Source organism: Scylla paramamosain, chromosome 42 (assembly GCF_035594125.1).
Source record: "Scylla paramamosain isolate STU-SP2022 chromosome 42, ASM3559412v1, whole genome shotgun sequence".
In the NCBI taxonomy this organism is placed as follows: Eukaryota; Metazoa; Arthropoda; class Malacostraca; order Decapoda; family Portunidae; genus Scylla; species Scylla paramamosain.
The window spans coordinates 2,745,001-2,765,000 of record NC_087192.1 but is presented as its reverse complement, the minus strand read 5'-3'; the positions used below and the strand labels follow the sequence as shown (position 1 = coordinate 2,765,000).

The following is a 20,000-nucleotide window of genomic DNA, read 5'->3' as shown; positions in this document are numbered from 1 at the left end:
AACCTAACCTAACCTAACTTAACCTAACCTAATCTAACCTAACTTAACCTAACCTAACTTAACCTAACTTAACCTAACTTAACCTAACCTAACTTAACCTAACCTAACTTAACCTAACCTAACTTAACCTAACCTAACCTAACCTAAATCAACCTAACCTAACTTAACCTAACCTAACTTAACCTAACCTAACCTAAATCAACCTAACCTAACTTAACCTAACCTAACCTAACTTAATCTAACCTAACTTAACCTAACCTAAGTTGACCTATTCTAACCTAACCTAACCTAACTTAACCTAACCCACAGTAACTTCCACAAGAAAAAGCGAAAACAGGCTTGGAAAATCTTAGTCACTTCCACTATACGCCAATGAAAGCAGTCTTGAAAACCTCCATTAACTTCCACTAAATCCGGTTAAGAGCATAAGAGATAAAGAAGGTTTAGGAATATGGGTCTGCATCTCATACTTGAACACACACACACACACACACACACTTATGATTCCTGCAGCCACGCCCCTTTCCCTTCACCATACCTGCCTCACCACCAGCCCAAATATCCTCGTCTCCTGTTTTTCTTCTTATTTCCTCCTTCTCATCCTCAAACTTCTCTTTTCCTTCCTTTTTAACTTCGTCTTTCTCTTCTTCCTACCTGAACATCTGCCCAAATACCTTCCTCTCCTCTTTTCTTATCTTTTTCTTTCTCTTTCAACTCCTTTGCTTTGTCATCCTTCTCTTTTTCCTTTCCTTTTAATTTCCTCCTCCTCCTCCTCCTCCTCCTCCTCCTCGTCCTCCTCCTCCTCGTCCTCCTCCTGCTGCTGCCCCGAGTAATGCAGACAACACCAGCATCTCTACCTGTGTGTGTGAAGTCTGTGGTGCAAAGAGTAAGTAATCTCAGTTAGAGAGAGAGAGAGAGAGAGAGAGAGAGAGAGAGAGAGAGAGAGAGAGAGAGAGAGAGAGAGAGAGAGAGAGAGAGAGAGAGAGAGAGAGAGAGAGAGAGAGAGAGAGAGAGAGAGAGAGAGAGAGAGAGAGAGAGAGTATGATAGAAAGGAAGAATATATATGTAGACAGGTAGATATATAAATAGATATTTGGACATATAGACAGATAGATAGATAGATAGATAAACTGATAGATAGATAAGTAGACAGGTAAGTAGGAAGCTGACTAGTAATTAAATAAAATAAATAAATAACTAAATAAGAAAACAAATAAATAAGTTAAATAAGTAAGACCAAGAGGAATCTGCAGCCTCAGGAAAAATGACACGATAGGGTGAAGGACAAAGTTAAGAAATGAAGCCAAGAAGAAAAAGAGATGAATAAGCCAAAGGAAAATCAAGGAAAATACAGAAGAACAGAAAAAAAGTCAAGGCAACAGAAAGGAAGAGACGAAAACACACAAGACAATAAAAAAAAAGAAGATGAGGACGAGAGATTTAATAAGGACAAGGCGAGGTGACAAAAAAAAATGAGGTTAAGGAAGGAAAATAATGTGTGTTGACCTGCTTATGAGGCGAGGCGTGATTATTAAGGCTTATGTTGATTTTTATCCCCCCTTTCCATCCCCTCCCCCCTCTCTCTGCTCCCTCCCCCTCTCTCTCTCCTGAAGGTGCCAAGACCAGATGATGTCGGCCAAGCCAGGTTTCTAGGTCAGGTGTAAGTCAGTCACCCCGAGGCGCCTTCCTTCTCGTCTTTCCCTGACCTTTCCTTCCTCATTCCTCGGCGCTGTGACCTCAGTTTTGATGCTGAGTCAAAATATTAATCAGTCAGTCAGTCAGTCAGTCAGTCAGTCAGTCAGTCAGTCAGTCAGTCAGTCAGTCAGTCAGTCAGTCAGTCAGTCAGTCAGTCAGTCAGTCAGTCAGTCAGTCAGTCAGTCAGTCAGTCAGTCAGTCAGTCAGTCATTCATCCATGTGTTGATTTATTTCCTGACTTGTGCATCTCAGACTCAACAATGAAAGGTGATGGAAAAGAGAGTGTGTTGTGTGTGTGTGTGTGTGCGTGTGTGTAGACAGGTATGTGTGTAGTATGTAGGTATGTAGATTACTAAGCAGGTAGGCAGGTAGAAAATAAAATAAATTGAACTACATAGCACACACACACACACACACACACACACACACACACACACACACACACACACACACACACACACACACACACACACACACACCTTTCACAACCAAGCCTCAGCGAATCTTCCACCACCACAACTCACTTCTGTTCACCCCCATCCTTCCCTCTCCCACTGCCCTCCACTTCTAACCTTTCTGTCTTTGCTTCCATCTCTCCTTTCCTCTGTTACGTTTACTTCTTTATACCTCTATCTCCTCTTCTAAATACGTTCACTCCTTCCTACCTTCCTTTACAGTACTCGTAACATCAACTTCTTCAACCGCTTTCTCTACCTTCCTTTAAGTTACACGCCTACAGTACTCGTGGCGTCAACTCCATATTACACCACATGCACACACAGGTCGGGTTCTCCAGATTAAAGCACAGCGGAATAAGCAAAACAAAGCGTGTGCTGGCTGGCTAGTGGTTGGCAGACTTCCGACCGTGGGGTACCTGAATATTGAACGAGGCGGAGCGTACGTACTCGCTTCGATCAGGCAAACACCAACGACTCATGCTTTCCAGGGAGGGAGTGGAGGAGGAGAACAAATCATGAACCAACGAACAATTTCCTGGAACTCTACACGGTTTTGCTGGTTCCTTTTTTTCGATTGGGGAGAGGAAGAGGCTAACAGAGGGTGCAGTAGATTCCCAGAGACTGCTAGACCCCTTCCTGACGGTGCAATGGGTGTTTACTATGCATCTGAGGGGGATCAAGGTGAGGAAGGATTGTAATAGTGAAAAAAGAAGCTACGTAAAGGACAACAGAGGCAAGGAGTGGACGAGCTAAGAAGAGATACAAAGCGAAAAAGGTTACAAGAAGGAGAACAAAAACAGGAACAAGAATAATAATAACGAGAAGAGGAATTTTTTAAACCATTCTTGAACACTTCTGTCTCTTATCTCGTCTACTTTTTAACTTGTTCCGGTGGAGAGTGTGTTAGGGTTTTCAAGAGTGTTTTCATGAGTGTCTTCCAGCAAAATAAATAAATAAATAAATAAATAAATAAATAAAGAAAGGGGTTTACAAGAGAGCTTTCGTGATTCTATTGTTTTCATGATTCTAATAAGGGTTTTCATGATTCTAGTGACGATTTAATGGGTTGTGAAGACAGTTTTCATGATTCTAATAAGGGTTTTCATGATTCTAGTGACAATTTAATGGACTTTAAATGGAGTTTTCATAATTCTAGTGAAAGTTTAGTGGAATTTCGAGTCTTTATAATTCTAGTGAAAGTTTAAAGGGATCTGAAGTTTCTATGAGATTCTAATAAGGGTTTTCATGATTCTAGTGACAACTTAATGGGTTTTAAATAGAGTTTTCATGATTCTAGTGACAGTTAGATAGTTTAGATATGTTTTCATGATTCTAGTGACAGAAGACTACGTGGATCCCTTCTTGGTGGCAGCGCGGTGGGTGAGGCAACTTTGAGACCAATCAGGACGAAGGGCGTGAGTCAGCAAGGCAGCGCCCAGCACGGCGACTCAGACTGCGGGTTTGGAAAGAGCTGATTGTGTGGCTCTGATCCTGGCCCGCTAAAAGGCTGAGAGATGAGAGATTCCCCCGGTCTTCTCTCTCTCTCTCTCTCTCTCTCTCTCTCTCTCTCTCTCTCTCTCTCTCTCTCTCTCTCTAACCTTATTTCCTTCCCTTCCTTCACTCAATGCTTTGTCTTCCTCTTTTTCCGTCCTTAATCTCTACTTTCATCTTGTCTTTTGAAGTATAGCAAGAAAATCCTCCCCCTCTCTCTCTCTCTCTCTCTCTCTCTCTCTCTCTCTCTCTTGGCTCAATAGAATCTTCTTTTATCATTATCTCTAATCTTATTCTTCTTATCTCTCATATTCGTAAGCACCTTTCTTCCTTTTCTCTTCTTTTTCCAGTCTTTTTTTTACTTCCAGCCTTTGGTTCATTCAGTGTCTTCTATCATCCTTCAATCATTTTTTCATTCTTTCTTACCTTTCGTCTTTATAAGCATCCTTCTTCTTCTTCTTCTTCTTCTTCTTCTTCCTCTCTTTACTTTTGTTTAAATTCTGGTCTTTTTCATCTAATCTTCGATCATCTCTATCTCCTATCTTTCCTTATCTTTCATCTTCGTTGACACCCTTCTTCTTCTTCTTCTTCTACTTCTTCCTCCAGTAACTCTTTTCCACTTCCAGTCTTTATTTCATCTAGTCTCCTATCACCTCTATCTCTACGCCTACCCTTCTTTATCTTTCATCTTCGTAGACACCTTTCCTCCTCCTCCTCTTCTTCTTCCTTCTGCAGTCACTCCCTTTCACTCCCAGCCTTTGCTTCATCCTGTGTCTTCTCGTATCGACCCTTCCTCTGCCGTCCTCCGTTCTACAAGTCCCAGCCCTTCCTCAGCCTTCAGATCCACCAGACCACAAGGGATCCGTATTTTGACAACATTTCTGTCTCTTACTTCGTCTATTTCTAACAGACGCTGGTGGAAGGTAGTGAGGTTTGCAGAGAGTGTTTTCAAGAGAGTTTCTATGATTCGGGTAATTTTTGTGGGGTTTGCAAGTGTCTTTGTGATGAGATGGATAGTTTAATGGGGTTTTCAAGTGTGTTTTCATGATTCTAGTGATTGTTTAATGTGTCTGGTGATAGTTTAAGAGGATCTGGTGCTTTCGTGATTCTAAGGACGGTTTCGTGAGCTTGTCGGAGTGTTTTCATGTTTCTAGTGATAGTTCAATGTTTTGTATCTTTAGTGTGGAGAAAAAAAAAATCATGAGCCCGTCTAGTCATCTCTGTGGTCTTTCTAAATAGTTCTTATGAGAGAAAAAACGTTTAAGAATACAGGATTTACTTTGCAACTTCACTACACCTCATGACTTCTGCCGTCCTTACCTCGTTGGGGAAAAAAATGTCAAAAAAAAAAAAATAAATAAAATAAATAAATAAATAAATAAAATAATGAGAACACAATTAATTATGTCTACGATCTCTCAAAATAACCCTGATGAGAGAACAAAGCGCTTAGGAATCCAGGCTTTATTTATCTATTTGCTAAACCTCATGCCGCCTTCTGCATTCCCTCCCTTGACCCTCCCACAGAGAAACAATCACTGTAAGATCCTGGCCAATCATCTCTGTGCTCTTTGAAAATACACCTTATGAGAGAGAGAGAGAGAGAGAGAGAGAGAGAGAGAGAGAGAGAGAGAGAGAGAGAGAGAGAGAGAGAGAGAGAGAGAGAGAGAGAGAGAGAGAAAGATTACAAGGCTTATCTTTTCTTTCCAAACCTATTATTTTCTACAGCGTGTACCTTTACCTATTTCCGGTCCAACAAATCAACCCTTTCTGTCTTCTACTCCCTATCTTTACCCTCTTGCTTTATAAACAAGCCCCTTCCTGCCTTCTACTCCCTATATTTACCCTCCCTGTCTTATTAACCAACTCCTGTCTTCTTCTACCTCCCCTACCTTTACCCTCCCTGTCTTCTTAACCAACTCCTTCTGTCTTCTACCTCCCTTATCTTTACAAACTCAGTCCTTTCCTACAGTCTTCTACAGTCCCTATTTTTACTCTTTCCTTACCCTATATCTTCTACAGCCCTCCCTTTACCCTCCCTGTCTCATAAATCACTGCCCTTCCCTAGTGACTGCACACACAGAAGGCAACACGGCCCCGTACGCCCTCGTAAACCAAAGGGAGGCAGCTGAGTTGACAGTAACGGCTACAGACCAGGAACAGTACCCAGTAAAGGACTCGCCGTCTGCAGATTACGCCGAGACACAGAATTGATTAGCGTGTGTTTGTAGGTACAGTCTGGCGTCACTGGCCTGTTGGGGGCTGTGAGGCGAGGGACGGGAGGAGGGGGGTGCGGGAAGATGGAGGGGAAAGATGAAGAGGAGGATATGGGGACGTTAAAGAAGGGGAGAGAAAAGGTAGATGGATGTTTGGATAGACTGATAAATGGATGGAAAGGTACGAAGATAGGGAGAAAGGGAGAGAAGGAAGGAGGAAGGGAGGGATAAAAAGAAAGAAAGAAAGAAAGAAAGGAAGAAAGGAAGGAAGGAACGAGCGAACAAAAGGAAGTAAAGAAGGAAAAAGGAAGAAAGAAAGGAAGGAAAGAACGAACGAAGGAAAGAACGAATGAACGAAGGGAAGGAGAGAAAGAAAGAAAAAGAAAGACATATAGGAAGGAAGGAAGGAAGGAAGGAAGGAAGGAAGGAAGGAAGGAAGGAAGGAAGGAAGGAAGGAAGGAAGGAAGAAAGGAAGGGAGAAAGGAAGGAAGGAACGAATGAACGAACGAACGAAGGGAGACAAAAATAACAAGAAAAAAAAAACAAACAAACAAAAAAACAGCCTTATTAGTGAACCAGTTTCCCTCATCTCCTTTAATGTGAGAGTCTAGTCTACAACCGCACGTGTTCTAACTCTACCTTGCTCCCTGACTAGAAGAACCTGACGTGTAGAATCCTAGTAAACCCATGCACCTACTTAAAGATTTCTATCACTACGCACACAATGTCTTTCCACGGGACGAAGGTAAAGGCGAAAGAGGGAAACAGAATAAAAACTATGTAGAAACTCGAAGTGATGGCAGAGTTAAGGAATGAAGGAGAGGAAGAGTTAAAGAATACTATTAATCTATCTTAACGTTTCCATTCATCCCTGTTCACTCTACGTCTTCCAGATAAAAAAGGAGAATGAAGATAACACAGCAAAATGAAAGGGTTAATGACAAGGTTGAGGAATGAACGAGAAAAGATGGATGAGACAGAGAGAGAGAGAGAGAGAGAGAGAGAGAGAGAGAGAGAGAGAGAGAGAGAGAGAGAGAGAGAGAGAGAGAGAGAGAGAGAGAGAGAGAGAGAGAGAGAGAATGAGGGAGTAAGTGAAAATATTTAAACATGTCCAGGAAATGCAGATAAAGAAGGAAGAGAAAAATGCGATAAAAAAAAAATAAGAAGTAATGAGAGGAATGAGGAGTGTAAGAGAGATGTAGGTAACAAAAGGTAAGAGGAAAAGCAAGAAGAAGAAGAAAATGGAACGTGGGAGAGTGAAATGAAAACCCAAGAAACTATTTTGAACATTCTATTGATTGCGGATAAAGGAGGAGGAGGAGGAGGAGGAGGAGGAGGAGGAGGAGGAGGAGGAGGAGGAGGAAGAAGAAGAAGAAAAGACAGCAACACTAAAGAGGATGGATTAATGAGGAATGAAGGAGAGGAGATGAGGTAAAAAAAAAAAAATAAATAAATAAAAAAAAATATGAGGAAGATGAAGACACGAGTGAGCAAATTAAAGAAAGAAGAAAAAGAAATAAAAGGATGGATTAATGGCAGCAAAGATCGAGAAATGGAAGAGAAGAAATAAAATAAATAAACAAATAAATAAATATAAGAAGAAGAGTGAACCAATGAGAAAATGAAAATAAAAGTGGTGAACGAGTAAAAAAGAAGAAGAAGAAGAAGAAGAAGAAGAAGAAGAAGAAGAAGAAGAAGAAGAAGAAGAAGAAGAAGAAGAAGAAGAAGAAGAGAAGTGCTTAGCGAGCGAGGTGAGCCAGCAGTGAGGTTATTTTTGGGGAGTTAAGAAGACGAGAAGAGGGAATTTGAGGAAGATTTTGGGGAGGGTCTCAGATACTTCAGATCGTACTGTTGCTGCGAGGTGAAGGCACTATAGACTCGCAAAAGACCTCGTAGTCTCCCCCGATGCCAAAGTTTATGCCGCTGTCTGCTGTGAGGGAGGGGCGAGGAAGGACAGTGGTGAAAGGAACTAAAAAAAAAACGTACCGCGAAAGTTTTACGAGAAAATAAGAAAAAGTAGACGAGAAATCAATACGATGGTTAATATGAGAGAAGGAAAATGAAAATGCGAAGGGAAAATATTGACAGGAAGGAAAAGTGCACCACCGGACAGTTTTAAAAGAGGAAATACGAAGAAAAGAAAGACAAGGAAAATGAATCCACAAGAAGTTACAAGCATGAAAGAAAGAAAACGAGGCAATAAAGGAATGATAATAGAAAATGCTGAAAGGAAATACCGCATCATATAGCTTTATGAGGAAATGAAAGAATTTACCCGTATGAGAGAAAGGAAAGGAATCATAACGTACCGAGCAGTTTATAAGGAAAAATAAGAGAGGGAAGATGGGAAATAAATGCAAAAGAAACTTAAAATGAGCGAAGGAAAATGAAAAAGCGAAAAGTAAAGGGTGAAATGAAAGGAAACATACAGGTTTTTAAAAGATAATACGAAGGAGGAAATGGAAGAAAACGAACACAAAGAAGAAAGTTATTCAGATGAAAGGAGGAAACGAAAGAGGAATAAAAAAATAAATAAATAAAGCAAAATGTGAAAGATAAAAAGTAAAAAAAAAAAGAAGTAAAAACTAATAAAAACAATGCACCGTAGAGTTTTTAAAGAGAAAATACGGAAGAAGAGAGGGAAAATGAACAGCGGACGTAAAACCGGAAGAATCAGAGGGAAAATGAATATAAATGTAAAAAAAAAAAAAAAGTATTTGTACGAGAGAAGGAAAACACAAAAGGAAAGAAATAAAAGCAGTATACCCGGCAGTTTTTAAGGGGAAATAAGAAAAGAAAGGAGAAGGAAAATTAATAAACACGAAAGAAGGTACACTTGCATGAGAGAGGGAAATAAAATAGAGGGGAAAAAAAAATTGCTGAAACGGAAAATGAGAATGAAGCAATATGAAAAGGAAAAATTATAGAAAAAAAAAGAAAAAATGTACAATTCAGTTATAAGAGGAAATAGGAGAGAAATGACTTGTATGAGAGAAGGAAATGAAAATTAAGGAAATGAAGAAGGAAATGAAAATGTAGCGAGGTGTGTGTATACGGAAGGAAGGTGTACACTGAAAGGAGAGGAAATAGAATACAAAATAGCGTAAGGTTTTAAGAGGAAATAAGTAAAAAGCCGCTTATGAGAGAGAGAAGGGAAGTGAGGCAATGCACGAGAAGTCTTTAAGAGGAAACATGAAAGGGAAAATATTGGAAAGACTGAAGGAAATAAGATGAAAGAAACATACCTTTTTAAAACCTAACTGGGGGAAAAAAAGTAAATAAATAAGGTGTAAAATATTCTATAATTGCGCTTGGAAGTGAAAGAAATAACATAAATAATAAATAAATACATAAATAAATAAATAAATAAATAAATAAATGATAAACAAGTAATGTAAGAAGTGAAAGACGAATATAAATAATCAGAATAAATAAACGTGTTAGGTATAAACAATATTTCGTTTAGCACCGGATCCTTCATCATAAGACACACACACACACACACACACACACACACACACGCAGATGGATAAACAAATGGGTAATGCTACAAATACAAACAACAAAAATACAAAACTATACAATATAACATAAGAAAAACAAACAAACAGACAATAAAACAACAAACACAGAAAAAGAAAAAAAATGCGGCGATAAAAAAGAAAAAAAAACACAAAACGAGAAAATTTAAGTGCCATCACTACCACCACCACCACCATCACCACGACCACAACAACAACAACAACAACAACAACAACAACAAGCCTCGCAGTGATAACATTAACAACCCCAGCCAGTTAAGAAAATGCTTACCCTAAACAAGAGTGGCAGCAGCGGAAGTGTTCTTAATAAACCCCGATAAGGAATCAAGCACTAAGAGAGGTGATCTGGTGCTAATGAAAAGCCTATCAAGAGATTTCTGTTAGTCTCTCTCTCTCTCTCTCTCTCTCTCTCTCTCTCTCTCTCTCTCTCTCTCTCTCTCTCTCTCTCTCTCTGTTCCACGTAATTTTTCTTCTTTTTTTAGTGCATCTATTTTATCTATTTATCTATTTATTTATTCATAGTTATTCGTGTTATTGGTGTTGCTTTTAAACGGAAGATTTAGGAGGAGGAGGAGGAGGAGGAGGAGGAGGAGGAGGAGGAGGAGGAGGAGGAGGAGGAAAGAGATGGTTGTAAAGAAAAAACAAGTTAATTTACCTCTTGTCCATTTACAATTAAAGGTGAGAGAGAGAGAGAGAGAGAGAGAGAGAGAGAGAGAGAGAGAGAGAGAGAGAGAGAGAGAGAGAGAGAGAGAGAGAGAGAGAGGTGATTTTTGGATGTGACAATGACCTCGTTTCACTCACCCTCACCTAGTCTCTCTCTCTCTCTCTCTCTCTCTCTCTCTCTCTCTCTCTCTCTCTCTCTCTCTCTCTCTCTCTCTCTCTCTCAATACCCTTCCTCTGTGAGTGAAAACAAACAGAACACGAGACAAGAATACAAGGAGATGGCAACGAAAGAGGAAGAGGAGGAAGAGAAGAAAGAAGAGGCTGAAAAGAGTAATGACAGGTTTGAGAAATGAAGGATGAGAAGAGAAGAGGTAAGAAAGGATTAAGAAGAAAGAGGTGAGAGGAAAGAGATGGTGAATGAGGGGAAGACTAGACAAGGTAAGGGGAGGTAAATGAGGGAGTGTGGGTGAGAACATCTGGGCTAAAGAGGGGGAGAGATAAAGAGAGAGAGAGAGAGAGAGAGAGAGAGAGAGAGAGAGAGAGAGAGAGAGAGAGAGAGAGAGAGAGAGAGAGAGAGAGAGGGAGGAAAGAGAAGAATAATGGATGGAGGGAAAGAGGGAGGGAATAAAGGTGGGGTGAGGAGGGAATGAGGGGTGTGTCTAGGTGGCAGTGATGGAGAGAGACAGCCATTCATCTCTTGGTTATAATTTACAGCCTCCTCTCCTCCTCCTCCTCCTCCTCCTCCTCTACGATCAATACTCACCTGAACAAACGTTTTTCCCTCACGAACGTTTATTTTGCCTATTTTTTTCCTGCTTTTTTTCCCTCCTCTCTTCTTTCCTCTATTTCTTTCTTTCTTTCCGACCCAAAAACAATGATGTAATATTTATCAGCGAGAGAGAGAGAGAGAGAGAGAGAGAGAGAGAGAGAGAGAGAGAGAGAGAGAGAGAGAGAGAGAGAGAGAGAGAGAGAGAGAGTAAAGACAAGAAAGGCAAGAATGAGTGACAGATACACACACACAGTTTAATTATTACGTCTACTTTAAGCTTTTATTGAGTTTTTAAAGCGAAAAAACTCTCTCTCTCTCTCTCTCTCTCTCTCTCTCTCTCTCTCTCTCTCTCTCTCTCTCGTGGGTTCTATCCCGTTACCTCCCAATCAACAGTAACCGCGCCCACCATCCCTTCCCACATCACCCCACCCATCCACCCCACCCTCGTGTCCTCCTGCCGGCGTGGCGTCAGAGGAGGTGAATCATACGTCAATACCGCTCACTGCCATGCGTCTGCTGGTCTACGCGTTACGCAAAGGCTGATCCTGAAGGTGCGGGAAGGGTTGGGCTGGGTTGGGCTAGGTTGGGCTGGGTTGGGCTGGATTGGGCTGGGTTGGGCTGGGTTGGGCTAGGTTGGGCTGGGTTGGGCTGGATTGGGCTGGGTTGGGCTGGATTGGGCTGGATTGTGCTGGATTGTGCTGGATTGGGCTGGGTTGGGCTGGATTGGGCTGGGTTGTCTCGTGATAGTTGTCTGTTGTGGTCTAATGTGATTTTTGGTCTCTCTCTCTCTCTCTCTCTCTCTCTCTCTCTCTCTCTCTCTCTCTCTCTCTCTCTCTCTCTCGTCTTTTTTGTTTAGCTATAATTTCTTCTTTTTTTTCTGTTTATTGATAATTTGTTTCTTTTTTTCTTTTTTTCTTCTTTTCTTCTCCTTTTTCTGTTTATCTATAATTCCTTCTTTATTTTTTCTTTATTTTTTAACATTTTTAGCTCTTTGTTTGTTTATCTGTTTATCTGCATTTCCTTCTTTGTTTTCTTGTTTGTTTTTTTAGCTCTTTTCTTTTTTCCTCTATTTCCTTCTTCCTTCTTTTTAATTCTTTTCTATTTGCATTTCCTTTTTTTTTCTTAGGGGTGGTGAGGTTCTTTTCTTCCCTTTCTCTACTTCCCTCTTTATTTCGAATCTTCCTTTCACTCTTTCATACCTGCGATGGTGAATGAGCCAACAAGTGTGCTGCTGCTGCTTCTGTTTACTGTATCCTTCCTTTGAGTTCCCTTGTGTTGTCGTGATTTATTTTCCTGAGGCGTGTGGTGATGTGTGATGTTTGTGTGTAGTCTTATTACAGTTATGCTTCTTCTTATCCTCTCTAAATCATTACCGCCATTATTTTCCTCCTCTTCCTCCTCCTCCTCCTCTTCCTTCTTCACCTCTTTCTTATCGTTCTCCTCCCCATCATCATTATTACTGCAAGCATACAATACTATAATCATCATTTATTGGGGAGGAGCAGGAGGAGGAGGAGGAGGAGGAGGAGGAGGAGGAGGAGGAGGAGGAGGAGGAGGAGGAGGAGGAGGAGGAGGAGGAGGAACTCGGTATACTTTTAACCCTCCCATCTCTCTCTCTCTCTCTCTCTCTCTCTCTCTCTCTCTCTCTCTCTCTCTCTCTCAATCCCACTTCTCACCTCTATAAACTGCTCAGGTCTCCCTTTTTTCCTTCTCTCTCTCTCTAATCTCCTCCTAAAAGCCTTTCTCACAACACTTGCACAACGTCTCTCTGTCTCTCTCTCTTTCTCTCTCTCTCCTCACACATCAGTAAGCCCTCTACGGAACTTCTCAAATCCTCACATCTCTCTCTCTCTCTCTCTCTCTCTCTCTCTCTCTCTCTCTCTCTCTCTCTCTCTCTCTCTCTCTCTCTCTCACTTCCCCTGATCGTGTTTCGCCAATACTCGCTCAAGTTCTCCATCGTTTAAGGCATCGTGCGGCGGGAAGTTGTGAGGCGGCTCCGAGAATGTATGAGGGGGAACTACAGAGAAAATGTGTGTTACTGTCCTTTTTTTCATTTTCGGCGCCCTCACACAGCACAGGAGTGGAATGCATTGCGGAAGTGACAAGGGGATGAAGAAAATGACTTGGTTTGGCCACGCAGCAAGAACAGAAGACGAGGAACCGATTAAAACAGCCTAGAGAAAACGGGTTAAGGGAAAAGGAGCGAGGAGGAAGACGGAGTGAGATGGAGGGATTGAACTAAGGTAGAACTGCACAGGATGAGTCACTGTGGAAGATGCAAGGGACGGAAACAACTGGAGGAGACTCGTTCATGGCGTCAACCCGACTCTACGGACACGGCGAAGGGAGAAGACAGCACAGGGACACTTAAGAAGGTAAGAAAAGCTGCAAGAATCCATGAGGCCTACACGTGGCAGTCCCTGTAAACACACACACACTCGAGGGATGCCGCAGCTTCTTTACCAAGCACGTATCTAGGAAGCTACACAGGTAATGCTACTGTCAATGAAGGGAAAACAGAAGAGTGAAAAAAAAAAAAAGTTCGAATCTTAATGAATGTTGCGCCATATTGATCTATTTGTTATGGTGTTTAATTTGCAATGACTCACTCACTGACTCATTCACTCCTTCACTCACTTCACTAATCGATAATATGCGTTACTCTTATCTTTTCGTTATTTTAAGTGTTTTTTTTTATTATTTATTTAAAGTGTTTCTATTAATGCTTTTTTTTTTTGCCGTGAAGGAAAATGTGTGTGTGTGTGTGTGTGTGTGTGCGTGTGTGCGTGTGTGTGTGTGTGTTTGAGGGAGGGAGGAGAGTGGGAGGGAAGGAGACTAGAGGGAAGGGGAGAAAAGCGTATGAGAGGAGAAAGGGAAGGGAGAGTAGAGGGAGGGAAAGGAGGGAAGGGAGAGGGAAGGGAGAGGGGTAAGCGTCACACGTACATACAAACAAGGTGATCAAAACATAATTCTAAATTCCAAGCAGACGCACAAACAGACAGGCGTGAATATAAACACTAATAACCTACACGTATTTTGCATAACATTTAAATTTTCAGTGTTTATTTTCCGTTCTTGGTGTTTTTTAGTATATTCATCTTAACTTTTTCATTGTCTTCATCTAATTCTAACCCGTGTCTTCCTCTTCCTCTTCACCGCGTCCTTACCTCATCTACGTTTTCTGTCTTGCATTTTGGAACGCTTAAATTCTCTCATATGGATTATTATTTATCTTCTTTTGTATCTTCGTATTCGTATTCAGTTATCTTCATCTCCTCCCTGTCTTCCTCTCCACCTCCCCCATCCGTGTCTTTAATCCGATCTTTCCTTCCCTTTCCTGCATCCTGGACCGCCTTATTCTCTCTCATAAGGACTATTTTTTAATCTTCTTTCGTATATAATCTTCGTCTGAACTTTCCATTAACTTTCTCTAATCCCTGTTCCCCTCTTCACCTCCTCTATCTTATGCTCTTCCCTTTCCTGTATTCTTAAACGTTAAAATCTCCCATAATAACTGTTCTTTTTTTTCTTCTTTCTTTCGTATCTTTATTTTCATTTGGTTTCAATTATTTTCGTCTACGCCCTGTCTTTTTCTTCATCTTCAAAGTCCTGCATTCTGAGGATTATTATTTTTTTTAATCTTCTTACGTATATATTTATAGTCTAAACTTTCTATTATTTTTCTCTAATCCTTATCTTCTTCTTCACCTTCCCAGCCCGTGTCTTTAACCTCACCTCCCTCCCCTGCCCTGCATTCTGAAACACTCTGGGCTCTCATTCTACCACTCCCAAAGGCCACTATAACATGCACGAATGTTTATGGGAGCTCCCGCGGTCTCTGCTGTTCCTCGTTGCAGTTTTCTTCCTTAATGAAATTGCAATATGAGAATGTTTAATGATGTAATAAGAGCTGTTAGTGTAAAATAGCCCCCCTCTCTCTCTCTCTCTCTCTCGTGGACCTTCTCAGGAAAACTTCTTTAATCTTTCCGCTGCCACTTCATGCATCATTCCTTCAGCAAAACTCACTTCCACACATCTCGTTTCTTCCCACAGCCACGTCTAAACATCAAACACGCTGGCCAGACAATGTAAATCCGCCCTTCTTTTGACTCACTTTCCCGTCCTTGCAGGCATTTAAGAAGACTCTCTCTCCGTGTGCTTCTTTTTATTATTTACACACTGCAGACTTAATAACAATGAAATCACATAAAAGGAGCTGTGTTCTTGAGCTAAAAATTATCTTTGTCCTGCAACATTTATTTCAAAGTGGCATTAAGCGTTGCATGCAGCAGTGGAAACATAAATGATAGCTTAACCCTTTGACTGCCACTTGGTACACCTTTCCCAATCACTCTGAGACACCTTTACTTGTTCCACAGCCACCTCCAATCTTTGAAATGGGCAGAAATCGCAAAATGTACTCTTTTTCAACGCCGAGTTTCTTGCAGATGCTTATAAAAACTTGACGCATTGCTTCTGGTGCTGCTATGTGTTTCGTGTTGCAGTGAAAGGGTTAATGGGCTCTAGCGGAAATTGAAGGGGTTTTCAAAGGTGTTTCTATAATCCTGTGATCGTAAATGCACTGTTTAAACCCTTTGAAAGAAAAAAATAATAACAATTCAAGTACGTGCATCATCTTCTCTCCCAACACTACAAGGGACACGTACAAGAATACACCACAGCTCCTTTACCGCGCACATTATGAAGGAGGCTGCACATGAGGCAGTGCTAACAGTGGAGCTTTAGTGGCTCACGGTGAGGAGTGTTTGTCATGAGGTTAGTACAAGCTTCGTGGGTTGCTATCTGATAAGGAGAGAGAGAGAGAGAGAGAGAGAGAGAGAGAGAGAGAGAGAGAGAGAGAGAGAGAGAGAGAGAGAGAGAGAGAGAGAGAGAGAGAGAGAGAGAGAGAGAGAGAGTAAAAATATTGTGTGGTGTGTGTGTGTGTGTGTGTGTGTGTGTGTGTGTGTGTGTGTGTGTGTGTGTGTGTGTGTGTGTGTGTGTGTGTGTGTGTGTGTGTGTGTGTGTGTGTGTGTGTGTGAATTATTTGCTCGCTTGCTTAATTAAACTGTGGAAACATCAATTTTGCGCGATTTCTTTTTTCTTTCTCTTTTTTTTTTTTTTTTTCGAACATTTAGTCTTGTGTGTTTTATTCATTGTTATTTGTTTGATGTGAGTGAGTGAGAGAGTGAATAAGTGAGTCAGCCAGCGAATAAGTGACTCAGGTAACAACACGGTAAGTTAGCAAGTGAATGAGTAAGTTTAAGTAACCAGATTAGTCAGAGCGTGTGTCTGTGTGTGTGTGTGTGTGTGTGTGTGTGTGTGTGTTGTGTGTAAGTCAGGTACATATCACACCTCGCTGATTCGCTGTGTCAACTTACAAACACTAATAATAAAGATACAACATCAATAGGACAGCTTTATTTATTTTTTCTTGGTAATGGTAACAAAACCACAGGCGCAGCATACACTCATTAGGCGGAGCGGCAGGTAGGCTGGTAGGCAGACAGGGAAAGGTAAACACTAAACACCCACACTTTCCTACTCACAGGGGAGGGGAGGAAGAGGGGGGGAGGGAGGGAAGTAATTACACCATAAGAATTAAAGGACTTGCAGTATGACGTAATTAAATGAAGCAGGCAAACATTTTTTATGCATTATGATACGACTTGCCCCCAAAAAATAAATAGAAAGGTGATGCTCGTTTCATGCAAAGGACATACGAAAGAGGGAGAGAGGGAGAGGGAAGGAGGGAGGAAAATACCAGTAATATAATATTCAATTACGACTGAATGATAAAGAAAAAAAAAAAAAATAGGAAAAAAAATACAACTGCTTTGGTATTACTACATTGAATTCATACTTTGTGATATTTTATTTTATTTTCTTATTTATCCTACCTACACTATACCACTTCATTCCATTGCATTCATATTTAGCGACAATTTTTTTTTCCCCTTTTCCTCAATACAGTTACGTCATTTTCTTTCCGTCCATTTAATTTTAGGAACACTGAATAAAATCAAATAAAATAAGGGAAGGCTGTAAGAAGCCACCAAACACACAAATGGCAATTCCTGTATAAAAAAAAAAAAAATAAATAAATAAATAAATAAAATAAAAAAAACATACCATCTATATCCACTGTCATCCCTTCCATAAATTTACCTAATCTTGAAAACCCTACTGACTCGACACTAACAAACTGATTACTGAGTCTGATCCAGTCATCCCCCCCACCCACTGTTTGGGAACCAATTTCTTCCTATCTCTTTAATTAATCTTGGGCGACTTTTTAAACGTTTACAGAGAGAGAGAGAGAGAGAGAGAGTTTTGCTAGCCACGTCGTCTACCTGAATCTATCTTAAAGCAATAAAAAAATAAATATAAATGAAAGAAACAAAAAATACAATAACTACCAAAATATATAACTATCCACACATCTACTCTGGCGCGAGGAGGGCGAGACAAAGCGAAACATGACTGGTGCGCGTCTCGGCGTGTTGTGAGCCGTGTGGTGAGCAGCGGCAGTACGAAGCATGAGCCACGTGTCACGCCGCCCGCACGCAACACTCGCTGGCCGGTGTTCGTGGAGCCTTTGTTCTCCTATCATGTACGTTTTCAAAAGCTATAGTGATGATTAGTTAAGGATTTTTTTTATTTTTTTTTTATTTTATTCTTTTATTTATTTATTTTTTTTTTAGTTGGTAATACAGAATCTCTGTTGCTTTATGGTACAATTTTGCAATATCCTTTCGGCTTTTTCTTCAGGGAGTGGCATCTTAATAGACCTTTTCATTTTTTTTTTTTTATATATTAACCTTCATTTCTGTTGCCCTATTTTCATTTATTTTTCCCATCTTTCCTTACTGTTATTTACATTAAAAACTTTTCTTTATTTCCTGATATGGTTTTCTTCCCAAGTCCCCTCTTACATAAAAAAAGAAGATACTTAACACTAGAATCATAGAAACTCTCTCAAAAAACTCCCACAATACCCAGAGCATGTCACAAGTAAGGATAAGACGAGGAGGAAGCGGGTTTTGGAATCCTTAAGTCAGATTATCAAATAAGCCTCTTTTCTTTTTCCAAGGACCAGTTAACTCTTAATGGTTTCCGATTAAGTGATACAGTTTCTCTCTCTCTCTCTCTCTCTCTCTCTCTCTCTCTCTCTCTCTCTCTCTCTCTCTCTCTCTCTCTCTCTCTCTCTCTCTCTTCCTAAGTGTAGCTAAAGGGAATGTGTTGCTTAATTACACTCTCTCTCTCTCTCACTCTCTCTCACATCGTACTCAGGTCACACAGATAAAAAAAGAAAAAAAGAAAGAAAAAAGGTACCAGAGAGAGAGAGAGAGAGAGAGAGAGAGAGAGAGAGAGAGAGAGAGAGAGAGAGAGAGAGAGAGAGAGAGAGAGAGAGAGAGAGATTCACTGTTACCACACCTGACAAATAAAACACAAGGAAAAAAAAAATGTGCGTCACAGAATGATGTTTACAATTCAGTTACGCAGCGGTGACAATATTTCAGCGACACACACACACACACACACACACACACACACACACACACACACACACACACACACTAGTACTCCATCACTTGTGTCTCGCTTTTCACTGCTCCTCTTGCATAAGTTTGCTGTGTTCGTGCAGTGTTGCAACTAGAGCCTTGTTTTGCTTCATTTTAACCCTTTCATTATTATCTGGCACATCTCTCCTTCATTACTAACAACTCTGAGACATCTTTTCTTATTCTACTCGCTAAAAAATGACAAGATATATTCCTATTTTTTTTTTTTTATATATATATATATATCTTTCTTTGTTTGTAGATGCTGATAAAAAGATTCCATGCATTGCTTTTAGTGGCGTGAAGTGTTGCATAACGCAGTGAAAGGGTTATTCCTCTAATTACGTTGACTTCCTCTCAAAACGTGGTGCAAGTTTAAAGCAGATAGAAACAGCTGATCCTGTGGTGGAAACCCCTTTACTGGCTGTGGCTTTATTTACCCCCCCTTTTTTTTTCTTTCCTTTCTTTAATTCATTTTTTTTTTTTTTTTTTACATTTTTTTTTCATACGGTTCACTTTTCAAGCTCAAAATACGATGCAAGTTTAAGTGTACAGTTCCTGGAAACACAAATGGTTGAATGTTTTAAAATCTTTCAGCGGATGTGTGCTTTCTTTACTCTTCTTTCCTATCCAATGATGCTAATAATAATAATAATAATGATGATGAAACGCCTCACTATCACCGCCATCCACAGAATTCAGTATATACCTTACATTCAACACCAAGTTCCTGGAATGCTGCATTATCTCTTTATATCTAATCTTTGAACAATCTGAGGTCGAGTAATTTTGCCGAGCGGCGCCACACAACCGTTGCTGCGGAGCCGTGCATCAGTCACTCAGCCCTTGTTACCATCCCGATGGACTGAATGACCCTTGTGGCTTTACCTGACTAGCCAAGGACAGTTTTTTACAACGTCAATATATAACTACAAGGAGGACTCAACCATTTATTCCTTTGTCGTTCTCAGGGATCTTTCAAAAGTATCTGAGTAGACAAGAACAGTTTTTACAGCGTCAAAATACAAGAAGGACTCCACCATCCACTCCTTTGCGGTTCTTATCGATGTCTTTCAGAAGTATCTAAACTTGCATTGTGACATCTTATTAATCCAGAGTTGTATCAATTGCATGAATATTTTTTCCCCCTTATTGGTTTCCCTTCATTCTGTTTACCCTTAACCCTTTCACAGCTGGACATTTTTTTTTTTTTAGACGTATATTTTTAAAAGTAATCTCTTACAGTTTTGAAGCCAGGCAAAGAAGAAAGATGAAATTTAACCTCCAATCATCTATATCTGTGTACCCATGCAAACATAATTTATTCATTCATCTATTTCACTATTACTTTCTTCAATCCTCTAAGCGGCAAGGAAGAATAGCCGTAGCAGCGAAAGAGTTGGGCATGATGAGAAGCCACAACACCTGCAAGTTTAATCAGTCGACGCTCCTTGCCCATCCCAAAAATGCCAAACCTGAACCTTATGCACACTGATTACAAGAGGAACAACACCCTTCAATAGTCCATCACCTTTTCCACTGCAAGTTTAATCAATCGCTGCTCCTTACAGTTCACAAACCTAACCCTGGGCACACACACTGAC

The 20,000-nt window shown here is 40.5% G+C and overlaps 1 protein-coding gene across 6 annotated transcripts in view; it reads right to left on the bottom strand.

Annotated features, from left to right (window-relative positions):
• The window catches only part of LOC135093317 (protein phosphatase 1 regulatory subunit 14C-like), a 55,902-nt gene that overhangs the window by 17,486 nt on the left and 18,416 nt on the right, over nucleotides 1-20,000 (bottom strand). The window lies entirely within an intron of this gene.